Here is a 16,010-nt window from a genome sequence, read left to right as displayed (position 1 = left end):
TTTTATAGAGATGAAAAAAAAGATATATGTAAAGATATTTTAGTTAAATGATACAGGGTGTTCAAAATATACTACTTAAAATTAAAAAATCTCTAATTTTTTAAATGGGACACCCTATATATTATCATTTTTTCTGGTAGATTTTAAAAAACTCTTTAACTTTTATTAAGTATGTCATATACCTATTTTTAATAGTTTGCGATTTATTCCAATTCTTTCTATTTTTACCCATATTTTTAATACATTTACCCTATAAAATCATAGTTGCCACGACAAAACAAACTATTTATTACTTATCTTTAACAAGTAGCTTAATAATTAGTTACAATTGTTGGTATTAGTCAAAATTAATTAACTTTACTCAAATAAACTAAAATCGCAGTCGTGAATTTCTTGGTGTACCTATTTCTATATTATGATAGATAACACTTGGATTATTCGTAGGGACGAATAGCCACAGATTAAAGTAATACTAGATTACCTAATAATAAATTGTTGAAGACTACTGATATAGGATTTTTTTTGGACATACAGTAAATATTTTTCTCGCAGTAATTCTGGTTCATAATTCATTTGGTAAAGCCAATATTACTACTGCCGCGAAACCGTCCTATTACACACTGAAGATGTTTTCTAGATAATCTACATCTATTATACTTATATTAATACTACTTAGTAAAGTACTATATAACATATTGTACTGAAATAAAAAATATGTTTTTCTTGGCTTGTTCGTGTAGATCAGTCACACTGACTATATAATTCATTTCAGGAAAATCTGTAACTATTATCTCTACCATTTATACTTATTACAACAAATTACTAAAATTCAAATTTTGTTCTTAACTTGCTTAAAAAACCGGAAACTTTTATAATTATTACTTTTTGTCATGGTAACTATGATGTTAGAGCGTAATTGTATTAAAAATATGGGTAAAAATAGAAAAAATTGGAATAAATCGCAAACTATTAAAAATAGCTATATGATATACTTAATAAAAGTTGAAGAGTTTTGTAGAATCTATCAGAAAAAATGATAATATATAGGATGTACCATTTAAAAAATTTGAAATTTCTTAATTTTATGTAGTTGAAATTCATAAATATATTTTGAACACCCTGTAGCATCTAACGAAAATATCTTTACATAGGTCTTTTTCTATGTCTCTATAAAATTCTTCTTCCAAATTTTAGTTGTCCAACTTCAGAAACAATGCCATCACTGACAATTTTTTACCACACTGCAATCTAACATTTGTTTAAACAAATTTAAATATTACTAAAACTATTAGTTTTAGGTATATAACATTATATATAAAAGTTATGGAATTTTATGCAGAATCTAAAAATAAAATAAAAAATAGGGTATTGCATTTAAAAAAACATATGTTATAGTCGCTACACTTTTTTGAAGCCCCCTGTATACTCTATAATAATTTTAAAATGTGTATCTTAACCGTCCCTATAACTTTTATATTTAATATTTTTTTGTAAACCTCGAAACAAATGAGATAATGGACTTTACTCTATTGTTGACTCACCCTGTACAATCATAAATAATAACGAATCGATTGAATATTATATATTGCAGACTTTATTGTTGGCAGTTTAATTTAAATAAAATATACAGTATGTCTCCGGATTGTCTTTACACGAGGAAAAACTTTTTTATTAATGACATTTTGAGAAAAAAGCATTATTCATAAAAATATTTACTTGTTCTAAAATGGTTAATTTGTTTGACGGTTGATTTTTTTTTGAAGTCTTATGCTTTGAAGTCTTTTTGAAAGGCTATGAATAGCATTTCGATTTCATTCTTTGATACATGATTAGTAAAACTAGCCATTTGTAATTTAAATAATTGTTTTACTGAATTGTGGTTGGCTCGTTTTACGTTTTACTCTAAAAGGTATTTTTTCTTTTCCCTAAAATAGGTAGGTGAAAATTTTAGTGAATTACCATGATTGAAAAATAAATATAATAAAAATTGACATATACAATAATTATACTAATATCGCATTCAGTTGGCATGGAAATGACGATCGATGGCATTCCCCATATATTTTACATATAAAATGACATTGATCTCCATTTAATAGCCTTCGCTGACGCCGTTTTTTCGATTATATTGTACTATATATCCAAGGAATGTTTCAGTATATTGCTGTTTATTCTTTATTATCAGGAAGAAAATGTGTAAGAATACTTTGTAGTCAGATGGTGTACTACTCTTTGTCTTTTATTTCGCGAGGTTTGAGCTTTTAAACATTTTTATTGCTTTTAAACAGGCTTGCAACCCATTTTATCTTCACCAATGCCGAAGTACAAAAAGCATCTATTATTAGGTACAAATATGTTTTACTATTTTAACAGCTAAAAGTAGAAATTAAGGTATAAACAGATTTTTTGCAGTAGAATATACTTTAGAATATAATCCAGAAAAAAGACGAAGAAAATGGAGTTTCATGGAGGGCATTCAAGAGCTGTTAAATATTAAAAATCGCTTCTTTCTACCTGAAGGGAGTAACAAATACAGACGACCAGTGAGGCATTCTTCATAAAATATTAAAATGTGTACACACCGCAAGTGAGTTCCATCTGGTGTAGTATAGATAACACGGCTCCTAAAATATACCCTAGTCACTCGAGTCAGTTCTCCGTCTCCGTATTCTTTCGCATGGGTCGTTTCGAATAAATGACGTACTATCAACGTCTTTTTGAATATATTGACTGCAAACTCTTTTCAAGTTTGACGTTGCAGATATCGATGCCGCTACAACGATTTTTCAAATATATTTATTACAGTAATTTCCTACTATAAATTCGATACAAATTAAACATTTAGTTACGTAATCGATGGCGCGATTTTTAAATTCATTGTTGCCAAACCATGGACATATTCGGCGCCGGGTTGACTAACTGGAATTTAAATTTCCCGCTGGGGATTTTGGTGGTAGGAGTTTTTGGTTTAAATGAATTATGTTTTGATACTTTAAGCTTAAAAATTTTCTACTACAGACTTTGCAATCGAACATTGTTCTTTTTAGAACCTCTTTTAGTGCGAAGTGTACCGGGTGTCCCACTAAGAATAGCTCTCGGCTGTATCTCGGAAAGTATTAGCCGTAGGAGCTGCGGGAAAAAATATTTATTACTAAAGAGGCTATGAGAAATTGCTGGAAATTATTTTCAAGTTTGTAGAACGACCACTAGGGGGCGCAAATGCAACAAAAAATAAGAAAATGGAGTTTTTACGCAATTTTGCTTAGATAAGGTGTACTATAAGTAATAGATTTATAATCTTTAGTAAATTTTGAATATTTTTTGTTAAAGCCATTTTCCTCTATCTACCAAAATAAAGTGGTGGGGGAAGGTTAGATCTGTTTTTATTTAAACATTAATAACTCTGGACTGGATGATCGGAATCCAACAAGCGAGGGTTCGTTTAAAAGAGCGTTTCTTACTCTATATTATACCACAAAAATAATAATAATAAGGTTTTGAACGTAGACGCTAGGGGGCGCTTTCTTACAATTTAACAAACATTGCGCGTTTTTTCAAAAAAATTAAATGCAATAGTATATGTAATTTGTAAACTGTAATGTAAATATTAATAACTCTGGACTGGATGATCGGAATCCAACAAGCGTGGGCTCCTTTAAAAGAGCATTTCTTACTCTATATTATACCATATAAACAATAATAATAAACTTTTGAACATAGACGCTAGGGGGCGTTGTCTTACAATTTAACAAACATTGCGCGATTTTTCAAAAAAATTAAATGCAATAGTATATGTAATTTTAGCTGATCGGAAAGAGTAGTAAGAGAAAGAAAGAGATCGGAAAGCTTAAAAAGTCCGCGAAAACCGCATTTTGATATCTTCTTTCAAACCGAAAATATTAGCAAAATTATAATAAATACCAAAAAATAAGCTCTTAATTATATTTATTATCAGTAGCCCTCTTGATTATGCCCATTCTAACAAAAAATAAGATAAAAACAGTTAGTTTATTTTAAAATCGACGAAATACCAGAATATCATATAATACCAGATGTATTAATATCTAATAGTTAAGATATTAATAACAGTGAACAAGAAACGATGATTCAGTGAAATCATGGTAGGCTTTGAAAAAAAGTTGCTTTTGATGTGATAGTATAAACGTCAAATTGTTATTAGATCAACATTTTGATAGCCTTAGCAGCGTTTTTTATTGCTTTTATTATTTGAAGTAGTTGAAGTTGTTGGCATTTTGAAAAAGCAATCAAAAGATAAAAAACGCTGCTCAGACTATCAAAATGTTGATCTAATAACAATTTGACGTTTATACTATTACGTCAAAAGCAACTTTTTTCCAAAGCCTAACTGAATCATCGTTTCTTGTCCACTGTTATTAATATCTTAATTATTAGATATTAATACTTCTGGTATTATGGTATTCTGGTATTTCGTCGATTTTAAAATAAACTAACTGTTTCTATCATATTTTTTGTTAGAATGGGCATAATCAAGAGGGTTACTGATACCGTGTTGTAAAAATAAGGTAATTAAAGGCTTATTTTTTGGTATTTATTATAATTATATATTATATTATTTGTTAATATCTTCGGTTTGAAAGAAGATATCAAGATGCGGTTTTCGCTGACTTTTTAAGCTTTTACTACTCTTTACGATCAGATAAAATTACATACACTATTGCATTTTATTTTTTTGAATAAAACGCGCAATGTTTGTTAAATTGTAAGACAACGCCCCCTTGTGTCTACGTTCAAAAGCTTATTATTATTGTTTATACGGTATAATATAGAGTAAGAAATGCTCTTTTAAATGAGCCCCCTTCCGATCATCCAGTCCAGAGTTATTAATTTTCAAATAAAAACAGATCTAACCTTCCCCCACCACTTTATTTTGGTAGATAGGGGAAAATGGCTCTAATAAAAAATATTCAAAATTTACTGAAGATTATGAAGCTGTTACTTATAGTACACCTTATCTAGGCAAAATTGTGTAAAAACTCCATTTTCTTATTTTTTGTTGCAGTTGCGCCCCCTAGCGGTCGTCCTACAAACTTGAAAATAATTTCTAGCAATTTCTCATAGCCTCTTTAGTTATAAATATTTTTTTCCGCAGCTCCTACGGCTAATACTTTCCGAGATACAGCCGAGAGCTATTCTTAGTGGGACACCCTGTACAAGATAGATTAATAGCCGTTGCAAACAAAATTATCGCAACCTTATTAGAATATTTTGAACGGGAAAGCGGTAGTAATGGCCCTTTATGTCCCTTAAGTGCTGTTAAAGAGGTGAGTTTTGTTGATGTAAATATAATAACTGTTTATACAGGGTGAGTTTTCTACGATGTTCTCTATGGGTGTCTCGGAAACTACTGGAGATAGAGAGTCGGTTAAATTGGGAAAGAATTGCAGTTTTGTGGAGCCATAAATATGCGCCTTTCAGATTTTTGAAAAAGTTCATGGCTTACTAGATATTTCGAAAAAAACAAATTTCGGCTATTTTAAAAATGTTCCCTAATTCCATTATAATTTATTTTTGACAAAAAGTTTTCATATAGAAGTTGGATATAATCACATCATCCTTAATGAGATTTACGACCCTACAAAACTGCAATTCTTTCCCAATTTAACGAACTCTCTATCTCCAGTAGTTTCCGAGATACCCATAGAGAAAATCGTAGAAAACTCACCCTGCATATTTATAATTAATTTATTTTTGTTTCCTAAAATATTTTGTCTAAAAGAAAATATGTAAAAATGGGCAACGCTGTGCCGGTCAAGCTTAATCACGTGACTAAAAGTTTATTTGGTTTGATTTATATCTATATATCACTCATAAATATGTAATATTAATTTGCTAATATAATTTCTCTTAGTTCCATACTGCCAAATGAAAACCAGAAGTAAAATATCTCAAACAACAAAAAAAAAGAGAAAATAAAAGAGAGACTAAAAAAACACGTTGCACTAAATCTGGCGTGTAAGCGTGCCGATGTATGACTTATCCCAAGGATATCTATCTCTTCTGTCTGGCCATGGTCTCGACTCGAGAGAAGTTTCATTCGGATTTCTCCAGGTCTATTTTTGGGATGGCATTGGTCCGTTTATTTCGCATGCAATTTAGTAGAAGAGCAAATGTATTACCAAAGAAATTTGAACATTCATCGAATAAAATTTCTTTGAAGATTTTCTTAATTTTATGTACTCGGTGGCAATTTCATTTTGCAAAAGGCACAGAATTAGGAGAGCCTCAAGAACATTCTGGCATGACTTGAGCTCAAAAATGAAACTTGCGGTGTACTGAGCAATAATAATCCCTATCATGTTATATGGAAGCGAAACATGGGTGAATACATGGGTGAAGTAGCGTAGATATATACGAACGCATTAAATAAGTTGCAACAGGGACACCTTAGACAACTGTTAAGAATCAAATGGTACCACCACGTCTCAAACGTATCGGTCCTTGAACAAGCTAGCTACAAGAGCGCTGAAGTCATGATTTCTTAAGTCCTGTTTAAGATAGGCTGGTTACATATGCAGAATGCAAGAAAACCGCCTACCGAAATCTCGTCTTTACGGTGAGCTAGACGGTAAGGGGAAGGTATAAGGATATTTTCCATGATAACTTAAAGGAGATAAGCATGCAGGATATAGAATAGAACGCAATGGAGAAGAATTGTTCACTGCAACTCAGTTAACAAAGACAACTCAAAGAGGCAACAAAGTAATGAGGAAGAGAGATAACATCACGTATCGGGACTTCTTAGTCACAGAGAAGCTCATGAAAGAAAACGCTTTGCGTAACTATCTTTTGATCGTCAGCGAGTTATTGCAATAATACGTACCCGGATCGTTTTTACAAGAGGAAAGCTTTTTTGTTATTAACACTTTTAGAAAAATGCATTGTTTTTAAACATTTTTGCTTGTTTTGAAACAGCTAATTCCATTTTTTACTTTCCCAAATTTTCTTACCGTTTTTGAGAAAAATATAAAATATGAAAATTTGTATGGTCCTTAGTAACTCTGGATCAGGGAAAACAGGATGTCTACTGGAGAAACAGACAGGGACACAATGTTTTGTCGTTTGGAATAGGTAAAAGAAGGAAAATTGCCATTTTTCAAATGTCCATATTTCAAATACCATTAGAAATAGACCCAGAGGATTTGTTATATCAAGTGTATTTGGAATTGGCAAAAGAATCCCAATATGCAGGGCGTTCCGTTTAAAAAAATCCGTCCCAGTGGCTAGCAGTTTTCTGAGACACCCTGTTTAAGTGACATATTTTTCCATACAGGGTGTCCCAGAAATAAGTGCAAGTATTTTAAGGAGTGGTAGATCTCGATAAAAGAAACATATTTTCTCTTTATTGTTTTTCAAATAAGTCCAAAATAACGGAATTATTTTACTTTGAAAATTTCCAAAAAAAGAACAATTATTTTTTGCTAAAATTTTGAGTTTGTAAATTTAATCTATTACCTATGTTGCTATATTATCAAGAAATTATGTTTTTAACTAAAAACTAACAAAATTTCCATACATTCCGAATTTTCAATTTTTTTTTCGCGAAACAAACCTCATAGGAGTGTTTCTGGGGTTGAACTATACTACTAGTTAAAATACTTGCACTTATATTTATATCTATGGATGCCTGACGCACTATTGCATGCAAGATCCTGTATATTCTTAATGAGAATATTTCATTAGATCAAAGACTTTTGTGTAATACTGCATCCAGTTTAATTAAGCCACCACTAGTTCCGTTCATTAACTACAGTAATTATTAAATTAAATCAAATACCGCGTTCAACATATTTCTACAGTATGTGCTCAATTAAATCAAACATAACTCTTCCACCAAATAATGCTTAAATATTACGTTTAATTAAATACCAGATAATCCGGCTACATTTGTACCGCCTAACAGTGAAGCTAAACAAAGTGAGATTTTTAGAAAGAAAGATAATCTAAGGTATATCTAATATACAGGGTGGTCCGAATCAAAGTAAAAGTTTTAGGACATACATTTATACGAACTTGTTTAGCTATTTTTATCTGCAGAATATGCTCCAGAAGTTTTCATTCCATTCGACCAATGTGTATAAGTCATGACCTATTCATGCGAAACCTGGACACTTAAAACGGACATTATAAGGACACTACAGGTCGCACAACGCTCAATGGAACGAAATATGCTGGGAATATCCAAGAAACCGTAAAAGAATGGAGTGGATACATAAAAGACTCAGGTAATAGATGTCATTCACAGAGTCAAATCCCAAAAATGGCAATGGGCAGTAGTCATGGCCGGAACAGCGATTTTTCAATAACAGGTACAAGCTGTTCCAGTTGCAAAAGATACCTGTTCCAAGAAACCTGTTCCAGTTCCAAACTGTTCCAAAACGAAAATTAATACCGTACTTGCGTCATTCTGATTCGGTTGCTATTTTTCTTTTTAAATTTATATAAAAGAATATTTTTTGCTTAAATAATGAGAACTACTGGGGATTTTTCTGTTTTCTCTAAATTTAATCTACTATCTATGTTGCTATATTACCAAGATATAATGTTTTTTAACTAAAAATTAAAAAAAAAACTATCAAATTTTCGAAAAATATAAACTTTTCAAACGCATGTTTTCCCGAAAAAAACTCATGAGAATCGAAATATACAACCCCTAAAAATATGTGCACTTATTTAAGATCCACCCTGTATAAGCACTAATGAATAAATATGGATTTATAATTTTGTTATATACTTAAAAAGTAAATTCTTGGAAGAGTTTAATTTTTTTAATATCTACTATATTTATAATACAAAACAATAACCGACTGTTCTTACAGTGTATTTTTCAAAAAAAACTATAATGCGATAATTATATTGCATTTGGCAACATCGCAAGCTTACCTATTTTGTTTCTGTTTACATTAAAAAAATAAAATATTTAAAAAAATTATTATAAATTTATAATAAGAATTTAGTTGAATTTTAATTAAATATTTTAAATAACGGCAACAGCCACACTTATTTTTTATGCCCCTGTATCCCGATAACAGATAACACCTGAACGGTCGCGTGCGCTAGACTTGGCTAGACTAGCGAAACCGATATACGACCTCGATTATCAACTCAAACCAGTTCTTTTTACTTAACTGTTTCAAACAGTTCCAAGCCCTAAACTGTTCCAGGGCGCAAACTGTTCCAAGTCTCAAACTGTTCCAAGTCCCACTGTTCAGGTTGGGACTTGAAACAGTTTAGGGCTTGGAACAGTTTAGCGCTTGGAACAGTTAGGGACTTGGAACAGTTAAGTAAAAAGAACTAGTTTCAGTTGAGAAACGAGGTAGTACAGTACATCTGCTGGATCTGTGTTTATGAAAGGAATGCGGACAAAAAACATTTAAATAAACAGCAATATATTTTATACGTCGATTTGACGAGTACGTCACCGCAAATCGCTCCGCCCACTCATTTTATTGGCTACTTGCAAATTTGTCGATTTTTTATTGATGGGACGCGTAATCTAATTTTTTACGAAAAACATCGAGAGAATATCGTTTCCCCTCTCACGGATACCCCGTAGCTACAGCACGGACAGGCGTACTGTATATCGCTTTAGCGACGCGGTCGCTTGGCGTTATATTATCGAGATTGAGTGCGAGTGCACTAATATAGTGCATAGATGTAAAAAAAACAAGGGTGGCGGTTTTCGCAGCGTTGCCGATATTTGATATATTTAATTAAAATTCAACTAAATTTTTATTATAAATTTTAAATAGGAAATCAATATTTAAAAATACAGAATGAAAAGAATATCTAATATTTACTATTTTATATATGTAAAATAGTAAAATACATATATAAAATAAAAACAACTTACATTCCTAGATAATAAAAACAAGCGGTTCCTTTGTCGGTATGTATACATTTTTTACGCCGAGTTTTTTAATGTAAACAGAATAGGCGAAGAGAATTTCTTACCATCAAAAAAACGTACTGGCAATGTTGCCAAATGCAATATAATATATAATTATCTAATTTTGAAAAATACACTATTAAGAATCTAGTATCACAAATATAGTAGATAACATAATTTAAACAATTCCAAGAATTTATTTCTTTAAGTATTTAATTTAAGTTGTAGTGTTTTGAAACAGCTGGAACAGTTGGAACTGGAACTGGTATAGGATAGCACATAAACCTGTTCCAAGCCAGTTCCAAAACAAACCTGTTTCGAAAATAACAGATCCTGTTCCAAAGCGTCATCACTAATGAGCAGGACACCTGGCGAGAAGAACGGACAATAGATGGACCACAAAAATTACAGCATGGTACCCACGAGGAATTAAGAGACCTAGAAGAAGACCGAACCTGAGATGGGATTATGATATTAGGAAATTAGCAGGGATAACTTGGGCTTGCATAGCCAACAATGGGTCCAACTAAAAAGAGAGTATCTAAACATGTGAGGGAGGCTACACCATAATTGGAAATGGTTGAATAAAGCTTTATTCAGAACCCCGCAATTAGTGGAATAAATTAGTGGTTTCAATTAGCCCAGAAGTTTGTTCCTAGCATTCAGAAGGTCAAAATTACTGTTAGTGTTTTTCAATTAGTAGAAAAAGTTAACAAACTTTTGATTTTTCCACTAATTATACTTCAAAATTTGCGAGGAATGTCATTTTGGCCTTTGATTATCATCCGTCAAGAGAAATTGTGGTTAAAAATTAAAAGATGTTTTTTGAGTTGATTGTTTTCTAAACTAAATATTAGTTTCTCTCTATGGATATAACTGACTACCGCAAGCTATTGCTAGGATATTCTATTAATTTTAATTGTGTTTTTTAGACATTGTGGTTGACAGACAGTTTGTTGAAATAAACGAATCGTAAGAGTCGATTCATTGTGTGAAATTGAATAGAGTGATAAAGAATCGTAATGTTCATCACTAATAGTAGATAATTAACTAATCAAATACCGGTTCGGCCTATTGGTATAACTTCCTGAATGAAATAAAACCTTCAAGTGTAGTCATCAAATCTGAAAAATGACAATATTGCAGGAAACTGCAGCTTGTGGCTTTATTTTTTCACTGCCATAGTGGTGTAAGTCAATTGTGCCTAAATAAAGTACTAAATGACGCCACTATGTCTATGCTGTGAAAAACAAATTAAACTTCCTTCCACTAAAAAGAATGCTTAAAAAATAAAACTCTGTATTATACATATATTCCAAAAATATCGTCGACTTTTATTGGAGTTTATTTAATTTACGATTAATTACGCTTTTAGCTCAGTCAGTTAGCGCGTACCGATTTAGCCTCGTGCCTTCACTCTCATCCAGCAAAGAAAATAGAAATATGACAGGAGGAGTAATGCCATTGGCGTAACCCGACGATGGTGTTGAGAAATAATCCACAAAATACATAACTTTTTTTCCCAATATTTAATAACAAAACTCCAGAAACAATTTTTTTAAATTAATCACTGCGACCGATCTATTGTGTGTTATTGAGTTATAAATTTCCGATGCACGTGATCAACTTGGAGTGACAAGCGACAGCGCTGCCAGATTGTGATGGATTTATGGGACGAATCTTAATGTAAAATTGGGAAACAATATATTTATTAGATCATTTTTTAAAGATTTTTACGTTTTATTTTTAATTTAATAATTAATATTTTAGCAATTGATTTATTTGTTTTATAGCTTATTTTACGTATTACATATTGGCAAAAACTACTCTATCATATAGTTTATTCTAAGCGTTATTATTGGTTATTTATTTATTTTTATTGATGTACCTACAACTTACACACCACAAGTGGTAATAAAGAGGGTAACATTAATGCACAAACTAATAATCACATAATTTACCAGTAACTTACTAAAAACTAACGTAGAAATAACATGAAAGTGGTGTAATGTACTGCTTACCAATCAAACTTATTTCTCTGATTGCAATCAAGGGTTATAAAGCACCTTTATTATCACTTCTCGTTCAAAATAGTTTATCAGGGAAGCTACAAGCTCTTTGCTTCGATTGTTTAAATGCTTCGGCATATCTTCAACACACAATTTCAAGAAATGCAATACATAAACTCGAAAATTTAGGTCTTAAAAGAACCATTTTTAAAAAAAGACTATGAAAATTGGCAAAAACGAGTATTACTCACAAAGATTCAACAACAACACAAATTATTAATAAGACATTATACAAAATAATGACTGACATTATGAAAATTGTCAAATAATAAACAACAACGTTGCTGACCACGGCGAAATGTGACCAACATAGCGATAATAAAATTCGGTGTAAACTAATTTTAAAATTAAACTTGCTGTCAACTTCCGCTACTTCCGGAAATGCCGCCATATTGAAAATATTTTTAATCGATATATCTCATTGTGAAACAATGATGTGCCAAAAATTTTCGATCTAGATTTTGTAGTTTATCTAAAAAGCTTGTTAAGTTGATCTAAAAACTTGTAATGCATGCTTAGCCTGGGACACCCTGTATATGATGACAAAAATACCGATTATAATAACAGGAAGTAATTTTGCAACGATGCCGATGCTTTACTAATGCTGCAAAATGGAATAAGGTTCTTTGTCATATTTCTCAGGTACGCCAATGAATAACAGTGTTCGGGCAACTAGATTTAATTTGTTTGTTATCGGGTGCAAACAATTTGGGTTATTTAAGAGTGGCACATGTTAGGGGGCGTAGAAGACATACTGTAGCAGCAAAAATAAACAGAAATACCGATGCAGATTTACATTGGTTGGTATATTGCTGCAAGGTTTACGTAGATGATGGTGATATCTATGTACACTGCACAGGTTTTATTCTGTTCTGAAATAAACAAATTTATAGGTATATTATTATACAGGGTGGTTTGAAAGATGAAAATAAGTAAAAAAGTTCGTATAAATGTCCTAAAATGCTTAGCTTCGGAGACACTGGTGTAGAAGTTTCATTTTTATTTCGAGTTTTTTCCGAAATAATTTCTGAAGTAACGTCAATATTTGGATTTAAATTGGTGTCTGGAAGTTTTTTGACATGAGAAATTTGGATTTTGATGTCAATATGACTCCTATTTGTAGGGGCGCCACCTACATGTGTTTTAACTGTTTTGAAGAGTAATAACTTTTTGTCCGTACCTGTATAAAACTACCGAGTGAAAAAATATACTTTTCCGTGATTTTCTACCTAAAAAATGTCTCCTAGTATAAATCGCTACGAGCAACGGTTTTCAAGATATTTAGAATGGAAATAGCCAATACATGTCATTATTGACAAAAAAAAAATAAACATGTTGAGTAGATATAGTTACCTATTTGACTGAAACAATAAATTCGGGAAATTTTTATTTTCTAAATTAGTCATAAATTTTGCGAAATGATGATGATAAAAAAGTTTCTGTTGAACTTTTCGCACAAAAATATTTCAAATGTATGATTGTCAATGATGACAGATATTGATAATTTCGATTCCAAATATCTAGAGAACCATCGTAGCGATTTTTACCAAGAGACCTTTTTTGCGTAAAAAACGTCCTAAATGTATATTTTTTCACTCTGTAGTTTTATACAGGTACGGACAATAAATTATTACTCTTGAGCGATCATTGATTGAAATTCATATACATATTATATTATTTAATTTTTGATATATTTTGACGCTAGTGATAACAGTTGATAAGTTGATAAGCATTGTTAATCGCTATATTCCTAACATCGATAGCCATTACAAAGACTACTGTGCCACTGTTTTTTCTCGATCGTACACTACATTAATTATTCTTCTTTCATCAGTTCAACAAAACGTCTATCAGGCATTTCAACAAAACGTCTATCTACATGTTCAATTTTATTATTAAGCAAAATTATTACAAGTCTGTCCAACGACAAAATCCTTGACAGTGATAGTTAGTTTATTTTATTTTACAAAGAAATGTTGGTACAATTGGAACGCATAATTAATATATTTAAATTTTGAGTGACAAGTGATTACTTCAAAATATTGTGAAAAAAAACTGTATAAAACTGAAAAATCTAATCTTGGTTAATTAACTTTAATCTTAATTTTTTCTGCTAGTACTTAAATGTATTATTTACCTATCGTGTGATGTTATTTTACAGGTACTCCAGTTTTTGGTACCATATACAAGATGGTATACAACTTTATTTGTGGCTAATACAACTCTCTGGCCATAGTGTCTGGCAAACTGTGTTTCTGGCGGTCTCTGGGCACCGAATATTAACTGTAAATTATGGTTTGGGTCAACACTTAATTTTCTCTCGAGTTTTCCTCCACTTAATTTTAAAAAACACGAAACACAAGTAACAACACCGTCCAAAATGCAAAATGCAAAATATTTATCATTTCTATTTGATATAATTTGACACAAAATTATGACCTATAATTTGGTAAGAGATTGACAATGAAGTATTTACTGATAAACCCATCAATAGTTAACTTAAAAAATATTAGAAACTTTGTTTAGTGAAATAAATAGATTGGTATGGAAGTCATCTGCTTTTTCTGTCACCGTCTGCGTCTGTCGAAATCTTACCTGAGAAAAAAACAGAGTATATACCTGTACAAGAACTAATAAAATTTTATTCGAGAAAATATATTAAGAAAGTTATAATATATTTTTCAGAAAATTGCAACTTTCTCAATACTCTCATCCAACTTGCTTCGCTATTTTTCTACATCTAGACGCATCCGTCAAGTCTGACGTCTTCGAAATTAAATTTTCGTAAAACTTACCAACCAAGAATAGATTTCTCTACCCTATAAAAGTTCCAGGATGACATATGGTCGGTTTTAAGCCGGTGACAAGGTATCACACCCATATCATGTAACGTTTTGGGTTGATGAAACCGACAGAAGACAAACACCGAAAATAATTAATATTAATTTAAAAGAAAACGGATGTTTTTCAACTCTTGATTCTTTTCTCAATTAACAAAAAATAATTTTGATTTACTGTTTTACACATTTCATTTTAATTATACACTATGTCCCCGGATTGTCTTTACAAAACATTTTTATTATTGATTGGTTGCAGTTAACCCCGTTTATACGTTTCGAAATTTCTATACCGTTTTAGAGAAAAACAACATGAAAATGTAAAAAAAATGCTTTTATTGTCAAAAAATTTTACAATTTGTAGACAAAGGTAAAGTAAACAAACAAGGTACACAAACAAACAAATAAAAGATAATACAAAACATTATACAAATAATATTGTCAGTTTTATTGTTTAAAATAAACATTTATAAATGTTTACAATGTCAAAGAGTAAAAAAAATAAAAATAATATTCAAAAATATTTAGTTAGTTTATAGTAAATATCAATGACCTCTAAATAAATTTATTTCGGTGTCATTTGTAAATATAGCAATAGCAAACATTAGACCAGTGTTTACAAGATCAAATTCGATTATCAAAATATAATTCATTTACGGCGTAGAAAGCCTTGTCTAGTAAATAAGAGTTCAATGCTTTGCGAAATGAAGATATTGATGTTATGGATTTGATTTCAAATGGCAGGTGATTGTGCATTTTTTTCGAGTTGTATAATATTGAACTTTTAACTAACTCTGAGCGTGGGGTAGGTAGATAAAGATCTTGCTCCGCGTTCCTGAGTGGATAAGTGTGAGATGGCCTTTCTTCAGAAGCTGTTACATGTTTACGTATTAAGCAAACGGATTCAAATATAAATAAGGAAAGAAGAGTTAATATTTTTAATTTTTTAAAAAAGTCCTGGCAATGAGTTTTGCTGTTTAGTCCCAGTGAATATCGAACGGCTCTCTTCTGGAGCTTGAAAATGAGGTCAAATTGAGTCGCACAACACGTACCCCAGAATGGAAAGGCATACCTGAGGTGCGACTCAAAAAGTGCATAATAAACAGTTCTAGCCACTAACAAGTTAAGCTCCTTAGAAACAGATCTTAATGCAAAACAAGCAGAACTCAATTTTTC

The 16,010-nt window shown here is 31.1% G+C and overlaps 1 protein-coding gene across 1 annotated transcript in view; it reads left to right on the top strand.

Moving 5' to 3' along the window:
• Positions 1 to 16,010, top strand: part of LOC115891461 (tumor necrosis factor receptor superfamily member wengen) — a 228,457-nt gene that overhangs the window by 7,467 nt on the left and 204,980 nt on the right. The gene's annotated exons all lie outside the window — the stretch shown is intronic.

Source organism: Sitophilus oryzae, unplaced genomic scaffold (genome assembly GCF_002938485.1).
Source record: "Sitophilus oryzae breed Bouriz unplaced genomic scaffold, Soryzae_2.0 scaffold_1181_pilon_pilon, whole genome shotgun sequence".
In the NCBI taxonomy this organism is placed as follows: domain Eukaryota; kingdom Metazoa; phylum Arthropoda; class Insecta; order Coleoptera; family Curculionidae; genus Sitophilus; species Sitophilus oryzae.
Note: the sequence above shows the minus strand (reverse complement) of the source record. Positions and strands in the feature narration are given on the sequence as shown.